This window comes from Ambystoma mexicanum, chromosome 13 (assembly GCF_040938575.1).
Source record: "Ambystoma mexicanum isolate Mex_15411 chromosome 13, UKY_AmexF1_1, whole genome shotgun sequence".
In the NCBI taxonomy this organism is placed as follows: domain Eukaryota; kingdom Metazoa; phylum Chordata; class Amphibia; order Caudata; family Ambystomatidae; genus Ambystoma; species Ambystoma mexicanum.
This window is the reverse complement of record NC_090938.1, coordinates 48384602-48400126: the sequence shown is the minus strand read 5'-3', so window position 1 is coordinate 48400126 and position 15525 is coordinate 48384602. Positions and strand designations below refer to the sequence as shown.

Below are 15525 nucleotides of genomic sequence, written 5' to 3'. Positions count from 1 at the left end.
ATCTGGTCTGGGGGCCCTGGGGTTTGTTCTGTGCTGTTTGCAGGGCGAGTTCTGGGGCCTGGGGCTCCCTGGCTGGTTGTGGGCTCTCGATTGGCTGGCTTGTGGCTCCTGTGGCTGTCTTTGGCTTACACATGGCTGGTCTCTCTGAGCTTCTGTTTTTTTCCGGTCCCGTTCTGCAGATCTTCATTGAGCTGGTGAGGGGTTTCTCTGGCTGGCTCTGGGGGTGTTCTGTGGGTTGCTTTCTGCTCTGGTCCCTCCCCTGCTATCCCTCCCTGTCTCCTGCAGACACTCGTCCCGCCTCCTCCGGGCTTAGAGCGCATGCGCCGGCAGGAAAGTTTCACTCGAGATCAGATTTAAAAGGCTTTAGTGAGGCTGGTCTGGAGAGCAGGAGGGACCGGCTCCGGAACCGAGCGGGGCCGGGCCGCTGATGCCAGGTAAGGCCCGCTCAGTCACCCGTGCGCTTCTTCCGGCCCCTTGCCTCTCCACCCAACCTCGGGGGCCAGAGCAACAAGTCGAGTCTTCCCCACCGCTTGGCAGGGGCCTCGCCTCGGATGACATGTAAACGACCCCCGCCCCCGGAATGCCCTCTGTGCCAGGTGAGCCAAGCACCCCCCCACTTGTCTCCTCCCTCATTTCGTCTTCTGCGTGTCCCCTCCCAACCGCTCGGGCTCGTATTCCGCGCTTCCCCACCCCTGCTGAAGTTCTGATGATGACGGGTGAAGGGGTGTCCCGGTGCGGGGGCACGGCGGACACCTAACCACCCTATATTTTAACCTGCCATACCAGCCCCCCCCTCACCCGCCCTCCCGGAAAGCTCTCCCAAGGGTTAGAATGCCTAGTTACCCATATCCAGCCCTCAACCCAGATGCCTCCGATAACGTTTGATTGGGGTGGGGGCTGTGGGAAGAAATGGGAGGGTGGGGGGGCTTAATAGTGGGGCCCTGGGGGTTCGGTGTTCTTGGGGCCAGGGAAATAAGATATTGCTGCTGGGGTAAGTGGGTGTGGGTTCTTTTTCTGTTCTTTTGTTGTCTCTTTCTTTTGTAAAATAATAACAATAATGGCCCTCCCGGGGCCGCAGGGCATAAGGCGGCCTTTCATGCCGCCCTGCCCCCCTCCCGGGTCCAGTTTCAGTCTCTCAGACGAGTGGGGCAGCCGCTCCCCACGGACTCCCTCTAGGACCGGGCGGTGGGGGTGTCAGTGTCGGATCTTGTGTGTGTGTGTGTGTGTGTGTGTGTGCGCGCGCGCATGTGTGTGTGTGCGCACACAGGCATGCATCGGGCATGTGCAGCACCCCTGCAGTGTCAGCGGTCCACTGCCAGGCGCATTATCATTCCCCCCCCTGGGACTGGTCATTATTCCTGGAAGTGGTTTAGGTTTGAGGAAGCACTGAGCGTTGGCTACGTTGGTGCTTCGCCCCCCAGTGAGCTCGCACAACTGAGTGAATTACTCCTTGCCAACCCCGGGCAGTGGGTCACTTGGCACATTACTCCTTGCCAACCCCCGGCAGTAGGTCACTTGGCACATTACTCCTTGCCAACCCCCGGCAGTAGGTCACTTGGCACATTACTCCTTGCCAACCCCCGGCAGTAGGTCACTTGGCACATTACTCCTTGCGAACCCCCGGCAGTAGGTCACTTGGCACATTACTCCTTGCCAACCCCCCGGCAGTAGGTCACTTGGCACATTACTTGTTTTGGAAGCTCCCAGAGTTGGGGGCACTTGGCGCATTACTACTTCGGATGCTCCCAGCATTGGCGCACTTGGCGCATTACTTGTTTGGAAACTCCCAGCGTTGGGGGCACTTGGCGAATTACCTTGCACGGTACTACAGCATTGGGTGATACTATGCATTAGTTCCTGTGCTTTTCTACGTGTTGGGTGGATCAGAGCATTACTGCATGGGATGCTGCCACTGGCATGACTCCTTAGAATGCATGTGGTGATGGGTGGGCTGGCGCCTTTCCTCTTAGGATTCTTGGTCTTTGGTGCATTGGTGGTCCGTGTTGGGTGGATCCATGCATTACTGCATGGGATGCTGCCACTGGCATGACTCCTTAGAATGCATGTAATGGTGGATTGGCCGGTGCCTTTCCTCTTAGGATGATTAGTCTTTGGTACATTGGTGGTCCGTGTAGTGTGGTTCCAGTGTTGGGTTTATCAGTGCATTACTCCATGGAATGCACCAGGTGTTGGGTGGGTCTATGCATTAAGCCCCTGCCATTCATTGCATATTAACACAGCAGGGGTGCTTACATTTGTGGGGGCTGCAGGTGCCTATGCTGGGTGCTTTTAGGAAGGGGGCTATCTGGGGTGCGTTTGCGGTGCTTCAGGGTTGTTTTCAGGGGTTCTTCTGTAGGATGTCTCTGGGTGGGCGTTAGGGGTGTTCCTTTTGTGGAAGGGTGGGTCACGGGTGTCTGTTACCTTGTTCATTCCGAAACGTACCAGGGTGGCTATGGGACTAGAGGGACTGTTGGAGTTGTCTGGGGGCGCGGTTGATGGGGGGGGGGGGGTTCTGTTGGTTGCATTTGAGCCTATGGGTGCCGTTTTGTGGTTGGGGGGGGGGAGGGGGAGGGTTGCCATGAGTGCTGCAGTGTACACCCTTCTTGGATGTGTGCCTGTGCCCAGTGTTGTGGGGGTGGGTGGTTGGTGGTCCAGGTAGGGAGGGGTGGTTGTGTTGTATGTGTCTAAAGTGCCACCAATCTGGCCAGTTCGGTGTGTGGTTCCCATCGGGGACGGTCGAGGATGCTGGCCATGCATAACATGTCTGCCTTTACCGGCCCCTAGAGTTAAGAGAACGCACGCAGGTGCCCGGCTTAAGAGCCACACACGAGCCGAGGTAGTCGGAGGATTAAGTAAATCGCGCCTGATAATAATTTGTCAATTAGATGTGGCATAATGCAAGAGTCTTTGTGCATCAACCCAAGAACCTAAACCACCTGAAGGCGCCCGTTTTCTATACAATGGCCAGGGTTGAACTATGTCACACAATTAAATCTCAGGTAATTTTAGTCTTTATCATTCACATATTTACCAAAGGTGTAGGATCCTCCCCATCCTGCCCTCCTACCAAACTATTTGTTTTCTATGCAAAGCAGGTATTTGAGAAGTCTCTTAAACTAGTTACCCATCTCTGTGTTTGCCATAAAGTCACAGTAACAAAGGACCGAGTTGTCTCGGTGTTGGTGCCCCATACACTATACCTGAATCTTTGTCAATTTTGGACTCTTTGCATAGTGTGGAGTATATTTCTCAACCTCTTCTGTCGTTTATCAGAGGATAAATCGGCGACCTTTCACCATATAGCTGGTTATTCTCTTTTTCACAGGTCGGATTAGGCCTACCGGTTTCAGTGGTGTATTAACAAACTACCACTTTCTTCAGGGCCAGTAGAACACAGCACTATTTGCTTCTTTGTCGGACGTGCTCGCTGTTGCCGGTCTGTTTGCACAGCTGTTGACTGTCTACTTGCGGAAGTAGACCGGCAATAGCGAGCATGGAGATCACACACCACCGCCCCACAACCGCGAGGTTTTCCGGGACGCACTAGTCAAGGTGTCCGACAAAGTAGCAACTCTTAAGAAAGTTTAAGCTGTCCTGTCCAGATGGATGCGAGACTCCGGTCTGCATTGAAGGTCGGGCAGAGTTCGAGTGCATGATTTGACCCGTGGACAGTTCCAGCACGTCGACAGCCATCGGCTTCAGGTTCATTCTCCTGGTAACTGCAGCAGTTCTTTTGAACAAACATCTTGTGAGGTGCGTCACCAGCACCACCCATAGGTCTATTGTGACCCGATCCCCCTGGGATTGAAGTATCAAGTGCATTCTTCTGCAAAAGCAGGATCCCTAATCTGAAGGCTGCCAAATCTTCATGACAGCGGTTTCAGTTCTGTACAAATACACGCCACGGATTGACTCTTGTTGGTGTTTTCAAGAAAATATATTACTATCTCCTGATGAAGACGTAACACAAACAACGTTAAAACGTCGAAACCGGTAGAGAAATTGTGGATAAAGCTATTTGTGAAGATCTTCCATTCTTCGCCTATCCGAACTGCTGACCACCCACAAGAATCACGGTGGTCATGCTGTTTGTTGTTTTTTACAAAATGTGAATGAATTGTGATATTTCTTATGTGTTTTTATCTTGTACTTATTGATGTTTTGTACGAATGGGCTGATGTATGTTGTATGGCTGAGGACAAATGTGTGAATGATTCAAGAGTATGAATTTTATGCAATTATGATGTGTTTTTAAACAATTTTGCTTCTATGTTAAATAAATAATTGCTTGAGTGCAAAATAAAATTGTGATTAAACTCACACAATAATAACTGTATTGGGTTTAATAAAATCCTTAATACGAGAATTTCAAACTGTATCCTCTGGATGTTCTGTCTGAGACTAGTTTCTGTCCAGATGGACAGACACTTTGGGGACTGAATATACCAGGGTGGGGCACTTGTAACGATTACAGAAATGAATGCCGCAAGTAAGCGTGATGCAGCACACCACACAGTGCTGTGTTCTATTCGTCCTGAAGAAAGTGGTAGATCCGACCTGTGAAAAGAGACTAACCAGCAATTTGGTGAAAGGTCGCCGATTTACCCTCTGATAAACAGAAGAGGTTGAGAAATATACTCCACACTATGCAAAGAGTCCAAAATTGACAAAGATTCCGTTCTAGTGTATGGGGCACCAACACCGAGACAACTCAGTCCTTTGTTACTGTGCCTTTATGGGTAACTAGTTTAACAGACTTCTCAAATACCTGCTTTGCATAGAAAACGAATGAAAGTGTAACCATGTCATTTGCATAGCAGATGACGCAGGCTACAGTCAATTAGACAATTATGTTAAAGAAGTGGCAGGGCAAGCTTGGCAACACGTGTGTTGTTTAAGGGTTGAACTATAGCATGCCCGTTGTGTGTAGTGCCTCTTTTGCGCTTCGCCCCGCCCACGTCTGGACCATAACCTGTGTCCGTTATATGTATTTGTCCTGTAATATATCTGGCCTTTTAAACAGCGCACTACCCCAACAGGCACCTTTAGTGATTACAGTTTGGTCCTCCTTCTTGCCCCCCGCCCTTTTTGTGCTGTGTAGCGTGAATTGGCTGCAGCACATAGTGCCATTTTTATTTTTCCGACCAATTAGGAGCTGCTTTAAGTGGGTGCCTGCCAATCGGGAGTCGGGATCTAGGAATATTATCTGTTCTGCTGCACACTTTTGCCAGCATATCTGAACCCAGGCAAGAGGAAACAAAAGAAAAGTCCTGTAACTTGTACAGTGTAGGTCAGTCCCATTCGTTATTGCCTCGACTACTTCTAATCTCTTAGCAATGTAAATCGCCCCATTCCTTCCTTCGATTATCTCTGTCCCCTCTCACTGGAGTGTGAGGGGAAATATAGTGAAGAGAGAATTCAAGGCTGCTGAATTCTGCAAAACCTCAAATGTGATCTAACTGGCAGATTTTGCTCACACCGCTCCCCTAAACTTTTATGCGGACCTGTGTCAAGTGTGGCTACATTTTGCAAGTGGGGGGGGGGCGGGCTGGGGACTGGGGGAGCATTTAGTTGGAGGTTATGGGGTTTGCTTTGAACTCGACAGTGCTGTGAAATTCGCGGGAAGCACCGAGCAGAGTCACTGCTTGCTTTGGTTCGGTGGTAGCTGGAGAGTGAACGGGTCCTTGGTGGTCTTCCTGGGTCCTGGTGCCGTGTGATGTTCTCCAGCAGTACACGCTCCGCTGCACGTGGCCTTGCATGTTTGGAGCGCCGCAGTCTCTCTTTTTTTTTTTAAGCCTTTGCTGTTTCTGTGGTAACAGTATAGTGGTAAAATGTTTGTTAACCTTACTTTTCCACTGTATGTTTCAAGGGGCATTGGTCCATACGGTAAAGAGATGGAAAACATTTAATGGGCCTCCGTAGGAGGCTTCTTTGTGCCTCGCTGCCCATGTTCAATGCTACCAGCTTTTCCCGGCGACATTATATATGGGGACATTATTACCTGTCTGCCAGCGGAGGCTGCCACTTGCTCAATGCCCCGCCCTTATACTGCAGTCTTCTTTGAGCTGCGCCGGTCCTTTTGCAGGGCAGCCCAGCTTCATGGCTAGGACTCTACATGCAATGATCGACTGCAAATGCTCATTGCTATTGGCTTTGCCAATGCTTGTTGGCAAATGTTTGTTTTGTGAAAACCATTGTTGGCATGGTATGTTTTTCTTTGTATCTTAACTAGGACATTTTAGAGTTTCTGCTAATTAAAAGGGTTGCCCCTCCCCTTCCGTGTGGGCCATTTTGTTGTGAATTCTTTTGTATGTATTTCCTGTTTGTATTGCCTTATTAGCAGACTATATTTAACACCTGATGTAAACTCGTTCCGTGGCCCACGCAAGCGCTAATCGAGACTGGCAACCAGGTTGGCCGGTGGCCAAGTTCTCCTGAAAGCGATTATTCTCCGCCCCTCTAACCTTTCACCTGTTGCCCAGGTCTACGCCTGTTTTGCATGCAAATGGCAAAGTTTTGATCCTATTTGTGTTGCATGCATTACTTGGCGTGTTGTCTTGTAACCTAGCGCTTGGCGCTCGCTTCTGACCAGCCTGAGTAGGGCTGGCCTAAATGCAGTGTTACTATACTATGATGCCAAAAGCTGAGTAACTTCACCCTCATTTTGTTTTAGCAGGATGTATTACATGCAAATGCCTCAAAAGAACACGTGCTATTTCATTAATTCATTCATTTGTTTGCCGCCTTTCACCATAATGATGGTTCCAACGCGCTGTTGGTTGAATGCCCTCGGAGGGACCAGAGTCGAAACATGTGGGATGTGCTATTATGCGTGTGTGCATTTCAGCTATTAAAGTTATGCGAGGGTGGCCAAGCCCTGGTAGTCTCCCATGTCTAAATGGTGTGTGTATGTGCGCATCAGAGGTATACTATGGACTAAAGGAGGGGGGGGGATATTGTGTTTAAGGCATGGAGTGATGCAGGAGGCTACAGTTCGCATTTTTATCGTTGAAAGTAGCTTTGTTCTTATGGCAGAAGTGATGTGCAATAGTGTTTGTGTTATATGTTATCTTTCAAGGAGCCTTGCTGCAGAGTTTTGAATCCTTTGAGCTTTCTGAGTTGGTCTGTGTGCATGCTTATGTAGAGAGAGTTGGAGTACTCTAGATGCGGCCGTGATTGCGGAAAGTTCCGCTTGAGGATGCAGAGGTGGGCGGTGCACCATCTGCAGACTGCATTGATGTGACGCGAGAGGATCAGGTCTGAGTTTAAAGTGCATCCTAGGTGTTGGATTGAGAGGGATGCAATGCGCACGGGTCCTATGAGTGCGGCCAAGGGGTAAATTGGGGAATGAGGGCTGGTTTGCCACGGATTAGGATTTTGTTTTCTCTGGAGTTGAGGAGCAGCAGATGGTGATTGGTCATCCAGAGGTAAATGTCTGAGCGGCGGGAAGCAGAGTCTGGGGGGGGCGCAGAGTCTTACTCCTGCACCCGTAGACTGGTTGAGGTGTTCCACTACACCCTCCGTTTGTGGATGATACTCCGGATGAAACCATTGCGTATCTCCTTTACCTCTGCCATCAACTTTGACGTGAATGTACTGCCCTGGTCAGATAAGATCTCACAGGGAAAGCCTACCCTGGACACAAATGGAAGGAAGTGCTTCAAAATGTGTTGGGAGGCGTTGGTCTTAAGGGGGAAACGCTTCGGGATATCGGGTAGCATAATCGAACTACAATTTTGAAGGCTCTATAGGCCCTACTATATCCATTCGGATCCTGATGAAAGGTAACCTCCATCATGGCAACAGTCTGCAGAGGAGCTCGTGGCACTGCAGGGGGTGCTGTCTTCTGGCACAAGGTACAGGGGGCAACACAATTGTTATTCAATATAATCTTTGGCAGAACTTTAAAAACTTCAGATCCGTATCGCCCACCAAATGTGTAAAATCTAGCCTTTCTGCTTCTCCGGCAGGCCTAAAATGTGAACCTCTCAATCCCAGGAAGGTGTCCTACATGTTCCTGCTCGTTTATTCCTAGTGGCACCTCCAGTTCCTGTCACCATGTTGACCTTCCTTGATGCGACACTTGAAGTATGCACAAGAGTCATGTATGTGTGGCGCCTGCGTATATTTCATTATATTAAAATGCATAGTTGCCATGACCCACTTCAGTCGGTAGGTGCTTATCCAGTCCTGGTTTTTTCTTTATATTCTGGGACTTGTAGTCGAGTTTTACAATGGGAACAGTGGAACTACAAGTGCCTGGATGCAAAGGAAAAACCAGGACTGGATAAGCACGTGGAGATTGGAATGGGTCATGCGGGCAAGTATGAAAATGTCTCTCCTATATTTAATTTTGTATATCTTGGCGACGGGTTTTTAGCAGCCAACCTTTTTAAATGGAATCGACGGTGCTCTTGGACTTGTTTGTGTGTGTTTTTTTTTTTTTGTTTTTGTCTAGGAAATTATTGCGCCTCACTGTTCACGTTGTATTTTAATTTAATTCTTTTTACCTCCCAATCCATGTATCGTTCATCCGAATGTTTATATTCCAAGCTGCCACACTATGTAGTCCTTGTGAAAAGAACGGACAGAATGCGTGTTTGCACTACCCATGCTACATCTGACTCAGTATATGGACCCTGAAGGTTTATTGCTTATAGTGTGAACCTAAATCTAGTGCATCCGAGTGTTTTTCCACAGGAGGGTGCCAGCGTTGTGCTTGGCATTTTATACGATAGCTCTGTGCTGTTGGTGGAGGAAGGGAGAGAGAGGGATTTTTATCCGTCCGGCAGGTATTGTTGAAAGAGCCACGAGTGTTTTGAGGACCGGCAGGTTGGTGGGGGCATTTTGAGCCTCTGCCACGATTGGGTTCCAGATGGTCTGGGTGTGGCAGGAGGAGGACTGCTTGCGAGTCGTTTCTTCATAGGCTAGCTTTGACTCCACCCTTTCCATAGCTTTGCTACGTGAGGTGCGGTAGCCTCCATAGATTGGGTGTTCAGCCTCCAAGTATGTTGGTGTGCCGTTTGCGACTGCATTGGAGGTGATGTATGCACTTTTGAATATCATACGGAGTGTGGGGGGCAGTGAAGTGTGCACAGTGTTGGGGAGATATATAGAAATTAGTGTGCACCTGTAACAGCGTTTGAAACTAAGATTCAATGAGCAGGTGCTAAAACCAGCTCTTGGGTGTCGGGCATCACCCAGTATGCAGAAGCTACCGCTGGGGAACCAGGAGCGAGTATGCTGCGCACCATGCATCTCTCTTCCACATGAGCTGCACGCTAACTTTTTGTCCATTTTTGTATGATTCATTATGTTTAAATGTGTACTATATGTGCCCTTATTCTTCCAATACTCAGAAGTTAATGTCGCGTATGGATGTTTGTAAGGCACCAGTTGGCCTGGGGAGCCAAAAGTAGCGGTTGGTTTTAAGCTAACCAGACTCTTCCCAGGCTAGAAGCAGGAGCTACGTAGCTCCCAGCTCCCCTCACTTTTGAACCCTTTGTAATCGGGCGGGCTGCTGTGTGGTGGGCTACCTTGAGTGGAACTTAGGGTGTGGCTGGAAGTCCAGTAAGAGGGCATTTCACCCATCAATGTGAGATGAGGAGGGCTTCGACTACCATGCAGAGGATAGAAGAGTTTGCTTTTTTTAATTTGTATGTTTTTTTGGGGGCGGGTGTATGTGCTTTTGGCAGGAAAGACTACTGTTGAAAATGAAGCCCAGGGATTTGACAGAGTTTGACAGCTGAGGGGTGAATCTTTCCAGGCACATTTCATCCAGCTCAAGCTGTTATTTGGTGTGGGGGGCGGGGTGGTCTGGTTCAGTTTGAGGTAGGTGTTTGACAGTGGATGGTAGCGGGGCATTCGTGGAGGTAAGCGATGTCCTAGGACAAGGGGGCGGGGGCGGGAGAGGTCCCCATCCTTTTGTTAGCATTGAGCAACATGTGCAGGTCAGATGGAATGCTGAGCAACCCCAGTACTTTGATGTGAAGTATTGGTGCTCAGTAGATGGTAAAATGATTGCAAGTTATAACTGTACTGAGCCCAGTACTGCGAATAGAACATGTTAATGAAAGAGAATTGTGATTTCATCCAGGTTTAAATTTGCTCGAGGCATTTAATATCATGTGACATTCTGCTGATTTTATAAATGAGAAGTTTAGAAAATTAAGTGGCAAACACTGCTTTTTTTCGTTTTCTTTTTTTACATGAAACAAGCAAAATTATTCAAAAACATCGCAGAATTGAAACCCATATTACAGAGTGCCTGTAATTCTGCCCCAGGAAATGTAAGGCCTTTCATGGTAAATATTGAATTTTAAGCACAAAAGTGACATCACTTGTAAATTGGCGCATTTAAACGAAAATGTAAGGGCTTATTTTGGGGTCTCCGGATGAGATTGCTGGGACACTTTAGTTCAAGTTGGTGCATTTTTAGGAAGCTGGGATGAGTGCCACTTGACAGAATATGGTAGAATTTAAATCACTCCAACCAGGCTTTGGGAGGAGGTTATCTCGTGGAAAATAGTGTGTCTTAAGCATCCAGTGCCTGCTACATTGAAGGCAAGTGATTGGGGATAAAATCATGTTTCTGTTACATTTGGGTACTAACACACTGGTCACAAATTGGCACTTTAAGGAGCAGGGGTGGTGGGTTTTGATGAAATGCGCATTAAATGTTCATGGGTACCTAACTGGCGTAAGTGCTTATCCTGGATATATGGTCAGTCTCATGGCAGGGCTGACTTGGCCATCCATCTTTTGAGGTCCATAAATTAAGTAATAACTTTGGCTAATCGACTGTCCTTACAGCATTTTGAAGCACCATACCAGCTGTGCCAAAACACAGAAGTTGGACTTTTTCACCAGAACCCACACTTTGGCGTTTGGTTTTATATTTAACCAGTTAATGCACTTCCCACCTGAACAAATAAACAGAAGATTTTACATTTCTTCACAAAGTAGTGAGGATGTTGGGCAAAAGAATGCACAGTTGCCTTATGGCAACAAATGCAAATCGTGCATGTGCAAAAGAAGCTTATTGGAACGTTCTTGTCAGCGGGCTTGCAATCCCTTATTTGCCAGACTTCGTCAATTTGCCCATTTCCCCGCTACCAGAGCGCAGCAGGGAAGTCTCAGTTGAACGTTTTCTGTCCGGGTTGTGTACCCGATTCAGCCAGCATTGCACCTCAGAGTACCGGAGCTCCAAGTGGTGCAGACATTGTAGTGCTGTAGACTGGGACTGTCCCAATAGGTGCAAGTTCAGTGGGGTCCTTTTTTTTTTTTACCTCTGACTACAGCAGCAGCTCAGTGGATGACCAGGCTGGCCTAGTTCTTGGGCTCATGGCGGTCTTCCACAGTGGGATCAGTCGCATCTGAAACCCCAAGATTCTTCTCAGCAGCCACCTCCCTTGCTCGCTGCATGCCTCTGTCCTTCCAGCCCACTCTGCTAAGCCAGAGCAGGCTGACTGGTTAACCGTGTTGCACAAGCCCGGCACCGGGTACACTGCAATTGATCTCATCCCAGCGTTTCCTCCTCCCTGGCCTCCACACCATGGCCCAGAGCAACTGGCAAGCAACCTTTTAGGGCCGGGAGAGCAGCATGTTGCCCTCGAGATACAGGTTGGGGGAATCGCTGTCGTAGTGCCACTGACCTTTAGGTACAGATGATGGTTCAGCGCACTGATGGATGCTATGTTTGGGATGGGTATCGGCGTACCGATGGATGCTACGTTTGGGATGGGTATCGGCGTACCGATGGATGCTACGTTTGGGATGGGTATCGGCGTACCGATGGATGCTACGTTTGGGATGGGTATCGGCGTACCGATGGATGCTACGTTTGGGATGGGTATCGGCGTACCGATGGATGCTATGTTGAGGTGGTTATCGGCGTGCCGATGGATGCTACACGGATTGGGGGGGGCGGTTATCGGCGTGCTGATGGATGCTACTTGGGGAGTGGCGGGGGGCGGTTATCGGTGTGCCGATGGATGCTACGCAGAGGGGTGCTTATTGGCGTGCCGATGGATGCTACGCGGGGGAGGGGCGGTTATGGGCGTGCCGATGGATGCTACACGGATGGGGGGGGGCGGTTATCGGCGTGCTGATGGATGCTACTTGGGGAGTGGCGGGGGGGCGGTTATCGGTGTGCCGATGGATGCTACGCAGAGGGGCGCTTATTGGTGTGCCGATGGATGCTACGTTGTGCAGTTATTGGCGTCCCGATGGATGCTACGTTGGGGTCATTTAGGAGAGTTCCCAAGGGTTCCATGTAGAGATGGAAGATAATTGGGGAGAGGATGGAACCTCGTGGGGGCCTCACATGTGACTGGGATTCTATTGGATCGGAAAAATCCATTCGTACAGCCTAGCCTGCGGTACAGGTATGACGCAAACCATTTTAGGACTGTTGCATAGAAGCCCATCTGGTCAGTGAGGACGTGGAAGAGTGTTTGGTCAAGTGTGTGGAAGGCAGCCAAGAGGAGTAGGTGGCATGAGTCCCATGTGTCTGTGATTTACAGTGTAGTCGCTGTGCTGCTTTGAGGTGGTAGTCATACTGGCAGTGGTGTCACTAGGGAGGGGCTAGGGGGGGGCCTGGTCCCCACCCTCTCTGAAATCCTGGTCACCACCCTCTCTGAAATCCTGGTCCCCCTCTTGTTCCCTCCCACCTAAGGCGAGCAGTGACCGTGTTGTCTGTCTGTGGTGTTATTTGTGACAGTCACTTACGCAAATCAAACGGCAAACGCTCCTTTGTCTCCAAGCGAGCGGTGATCTTGGTATGCATTCTGGCATTGGTATGAACATGAGCACGAGCCACTTCTCAGGTGTTCCTGCCCGGCTTCTGCACAGGGACCTCCATAGTGTGCAGAGCAGCTTGCAGCCCCTCCCCTCAGAATGTAGTGCACAAAACTGCTAATGATGGGCCATTAGTCACTGAATGGTTTTGTTCCTGCATTCTGATGGGAGGGGAGGTACAGTGGGGTGTGGGTAGTTGGTGTGCACAAAAGCCTCTGTGCAGGAGTGCTTGTGACGTCACACATTACTTCCATAGATGCCCCCCCACTTTTAACTGTGGCCCCCCTACTTTTGTCTTTGGCCCTCTGTGCCCCCCCTAAATTTGATTCCTGGCGACGCCACTGCGTACTGGTAATGGTGGAGGAGGCCAAGCTGGTCTATTTTTTTTTTTTGGGCGGTTTTGTTGTTTTCTTTAAAAAAAAAAATGATTTAGGTGGGTTGCAACTACTTTCTTGACTTTGCTGGGAGAGGTTTTTTTTCCCTGCAGTTGATGAGCGATTCGGGCACTACTTTGTGTTTAAATTTGTCAAACGTACCACGCTTGCCTTCGTTCGCTCTTGGCTGGGAATCCTCTGCGTGCACGCTGGACTTTAAGTCTTACGACCCAGAATTCAATGGCATAAACAGCAAAGAAAGACTGTAAACACAGTCCTGCTCCCTTGCCGACAAGCAGCGTTTAAACACTTAACTGGAGCCTTTCTCTTGAAGGGCTGTAGACGATCTGAGAACCTGATATTTATAAGGACTCCGATGTAGTAGTTCCGCATAGACTTCCTTGCGCAGGATGTGCGGGGCGATGCGCCCCTGCGTAAGGCTGACCATTTAAGTGCATCAGGATGGTCAGTGTTGCGTGCAGAGTAGGTTTCTTGGAAGACTGCCACAGGACTTGTTCCTTCTGCTGCACGGAGGGGTGTGGTCTGTAACCCCGCCTTCCATCTTTTGAAAAACTCACCTTTCTGACATATTGTTTTGTCACTATGGAACAAAAAGGGCTCCAACCACAGATAGGACTTGTCAACACTCTCCTAATGTTGGGGTGTATTAATAATTCTATTTTAAGGAAACTTGAACGTAGAGCTTCAAAGCGTAAGCCCAATATCCTTTACATATCTTGTTAAGCCATCAAACAATAAAAGCAGAGTCAAAAAAATCCCTCCTACTCAGTAGTACTTAAATACAATTTATTGGTTTTTTCAAATTCACCAAAAAGAAGTAAATAAAAATCCAAAACTGTCTCATTCCTAAACAGAAAATATTGTTTTGTCACAGCATTTGTGGAGAATTTCTATTTTGTGTGTGTTTCTTGCGAAACTCATTATTTGTGTAAACCTATGTTGAATGTTAAAGGTATTTGTACCGCGCACCGTCACCAACGGAATTGGTCCCCAGGCGCTCAGGCGGATCTGTAAACGATAAAGGTGGGATGGGTTAGTAGGTTGAAGAAGGGAGTAGGATAGTGAGAGCAGTGGTGTGCTGTTGGCAGCTTCAACTCGTATACACCAGGTGCTGAGCTTTGGTGCAGGTATCGGATCGGAGTCAGTCCGGGTGTGCTGTTGTTCCGGCTTATGTGTTGTTGCATTGTTGTGAAGTGCGTGCGGCTTGTTGTGCGAGAGATGGTTGTGTGAGTTTTTTGAGTGAGATAAGTATGCAGAGTTTGAGCTTATATTGGTTAGTGGGTTACCTGACCTTTACCAGTGCTAGCACTCGCAGTTCTGGGGAGTGTGGCACTTGTTGGCCCTCACATTCCCATCTAGACGCGGCGCAGGCCAATGATTAGGGCTCCATACAGGTGTGGTCATGCCAACATTACACTTTTATCTAGACGCGGCGCAGGCTAGTGTTTAGAGATCAGTCCAGGTGTGGGCAAGCTAACATTCACAACTCCATCCGAACGCCACGCAGGCTGGTGTTCACGGCTCTGAGCGTGGCACATGCTAGCATTCATGTTTTTCTAGGCGCGGGCATGTTATCCTTCGATCGATCCTATCCACATGCGACGCAGGCCAACGTCTATCTAGATGCTTCTGCCGGTCTGGGTGTGTTCGTCCGGTACGTACGAGCGGGAGAGTCTGTCTAGGTTTCGTCTGGGTCTAGGTATGTGGGGGGGAAATGTCCACACACGTGTATGTGAACTGGAAACTCAGTTGAGTGTCTGAGCCAGAGGTATTTATTTATTTATTTTTTGTATTTGTAAAGCGCACTGCAGCCCAAAGGCATCGAGGCGCTGTTGCAAGCAATTGACTTAGTTACTGGCGTGAGGGATCGCTAGTGGGTTAGTACAGTGTGTGTGGCGCGACACGTGACTTCAAATTGTTACTTGATTGCTGCATTCCTTAGTTTTGTTAAAGTAGTTGCTGCTTTGAAGAAAAAATATGTGGAAACGATGTATGTGTGTTATTTTGCCGTTCTTAGGTTTGCATTGCAGAAGAGGAGCGCTCTAAATCCCAGTTCTGAAAATGACTTGCTGTGTGTTCTTGTGCAAGTAACTGGGTGCTTATGTCGTGTTTACGCCACCTGGGTTGGCAGTGCTGAATTCGGCCATGGAAGCATAATGGCTGCACCAGATCTGCTGGGATTCGAACTCCACTAGAGACCGTCCAAATCTGCGGGCCACATTGTTCTGCAGAAAGTTGTTTTCCAATGTGGGCAGGCTTCCAAACTGTTCGGTAGATTTCTCCTATGTAACTATGGAATTTCCAACCCTGCAGAAGTGCAAAAAATATCTCT

At 48.9% G+C, this 15525-nt stretch overlaps 1 protein-coding gene across 3 annotated transcripts in view; it reads left to right on the top strand.

Annotated features, from left to right (window-relative positions):
• The first annotated feature begins 333 nt into the window (after positions 1–333).
• The window catches only part of SLC45A3 (solute carrier family 45 member 3), a 141527-nt gene continuing 126335 nt past the window's right edge, over positions 334–15525 (top strand). Inside the window, exon 1 of one of the 3 annotated variants that reach the window (XM_069633157.1) lies at positions 334–434. The gene's annotated coding sequence lies outside the window, so the exon portion shown is untranslated. Of the gene's footprint in view, positions 435–486; positions 597–15525 lie in introns of those variants that run through there. The other 2 variants (XM_069633159.1, XM_069633164.1) reach the window with 2 other exon arrangements.